Source organism: Zonotrichia leucophrys, chromosome 3, assembly GCF_028769735.1.
Source record: "Zonotrichia leucophrys gambelii isolate GWCS_2022_RI chromosome 3, RI_Zleu_2.0, whole genome shotgun sequence".
NCBI classification, from domain to species: domain Eukaryota; kingdom Metazoa; phylum Chordata; class Aves; order Passeriformes; family Passerellidae; genus Zonotrichia; species Zonotrichia leucophrys.
The window spans coordinates 78,258,942-78,261,136 of NC_088172.1; the positions used below are offsets into that span (position 1 = coordinate 78,258,942).

The 2,195-nt window shown below is 54.6% G+C and overlaps 1 non-coding gene across 1 annotated transcript; it reads left to right on the forward strand.

Annotated features, from left to right (window-relative positions):
• The first annotated feature begins 347 nt into the window (after nucleotides 1-347).
• TRNASTOP-UCA (transfer RNA opal suppressor (anticodon UCA)) lies at nucleotides 348-434 on the forward strand. The gene has a single exon. It is a non-coding gene; the product is annotated as a tRNA-Sec (tRNA).
• Nucleotides 435-2,195: the final 1,761 nt, after the last annotated feature.

Sequence of the window (2,195 nt, forward strand, 5' to 3'; positions counted from 1 at the left end):
GCTGCCCTGTCCGATGTTGAAAGGGTCCCGGAGGTGCGGGAAGCGCCGCACCAGCCCCGCTCCTTCTGGGAAGCGCCGTGACTCACCCGGCGGGCCGGCCCCGCCCCCCGCGGGACAGCCAATCACCGCCCGTCGATTTGCATCAGCGCCCGCGGGCCGCTGGGATGGCGGCGGGGGCCGTCCCGGCCGCTCCTCGCGCCCCCGCCCAGCCCTGCGCTCCCTGAGGGCAGCACTGGCGTGGGGAACACGGTGAGGGACCGTGCCTGCGGGAAAACATCGCTCGCCGTTACCTTGGGGCGAAAAGGATGGGGAAATTCATATATGGAGTCACATGGACGTTCCAAATTGCCCGGATGACCCTCAGTGGTCTGGGGTGCAGGCTTCAAACCTGTAGCTGTCTAGCGACAGAGTGGTTCAATTCCACCTTTCGGGCGGGGCGGCCGGGCCGGGATGCTGCCCGGCCCATCCCTTTTGTCCCGGCAGTGCCGAGCCCGACCGTCCTCAGGGAAAAGGGCAGCGATCGCCGCGCTGTCCCCAAGTGTCACCGCACGTTTCGTTTTCTCTTCTTCCACTTTATTCTCACGGCACTGGACTGCTGGAATGGCAGCGTGCCAGGCACAGTCGAAGGACAATTGGTTTTAATTGGATTTTTCAGCTAAGCAGATCTTTGTTAAACTGTGTCACATGTCCTACAAGAACAGAAAAGAAGTAAATAACAGAAGTCATTCTCTAGATCTGCTCCATATTGACGATAACCCATCTCCCACCCACGCTGCAACAAAGATGCTTCACTTCAGCAGCAAGCACGGGTGCTAATAATGTCACCCAGCCCCACGAAAAATAAAGGTTAGCATCAAGCTAAAAAACATATTCTTCAAGCAGAAGGCATTTATTTTGTGATATCCTGTTACAACAACTCTCCAGTTGATGATTTGTGGAGCCTCTAGTTAGGATGAGACCCCAACCAGCCCCACCGCAGGGGACAGCGAGGATTGGAAGGGCAATTTCACATTTTCTCCCGGCCCCACAGGCAGGAAGGGCGATTCTGCCTGGTGAATTACAGAATACTGACTGAATTATCAGATCTCCAGCGTTCTTGGGTGCTTTTTGAGGGGCGCAGTGCTGTCCAGAGTTAAGTAGGTAAGTACCCCTGAGGATCTAAGCCAGAGTGACTGTGCTTTCTTTACATGGAATGAGTCACTCCAGCTGAAGGCCTGGGAGAAGGGAAGGGCACAGGGAGCCCCGAGACCATTGCTGATGGCTGCTACTGCTGCAAGCCTGCAGACCCCTGAGCTGGCTGGGGAGGAGCAGCCTTGGTGCCAACAAGGCATGTTGCTCCAGGAACACACAGTCCTGTGACGGGAAATCTGAGGGGACAAACCCCTCTGAAGCTCCCACAGTGTGTGCCAACTTCTCTGTGGCTTTGCAGATGTGCGTGCACAGCTGGGAGCGCTCCCAGTCCCAGATGGCCATCTCTGTGCTCCACACCACTCTGCCTGCCAGCCAGCCTGCTCTGCCCATAATGAACTTTCTATGTGGAATTTCTCTGCGGCCTCAGAAATTGGTATCTGCTCTGCAGTTTGGCTGGGGGGGTTGTTTTGGGGGTGAGGGGGAGACTTGGAAAGGCCTTTGCCCAGTAGTGGGCAGCTGAAAATGTTAGTCCTCCATGTCAGTTACCAAGCAGAACATAATACGGCTCTTTCATGTGGTGTTTATAACTGAACACGCTGTTTTGTGTCAGCCTGATTTTTTTTTTTCCTTCCAAGAAGTAGTTTTGGATTAAATTATGACAATTACATTCTTATATTCACACACACACACCCCCGCCAGCTCCCACCCTTGCCCTGCGTGCACACAAACACAAACGGGAATTATGTGCTCTGAGCGTGATTTGAACTCCACAGCTTGGGATCTGTGCCTGGCATTGAGTTCACTTTTTTTTCCTCCACAACAAAAAGGCCACATCTACTCTCCACTCTTTCATTGCCTCAGGAAAAAGTAGGATGGTCAGATTGCTAGTGTGGGTGATTTGTCCCTCATGGAGCTGATGGCCATGAGACTTCCAGGCACGAGAGGGGAGGCTGGGGAGCTTGTGGCAAGCAGTGCAGGGACCTGGCTTTGTGAAATCCCTTGTGAATCCCTGCTTGGAGCTGTCTACACTCCCCCAGCCTGGCTCCCACACCTGGGCAGTGCCT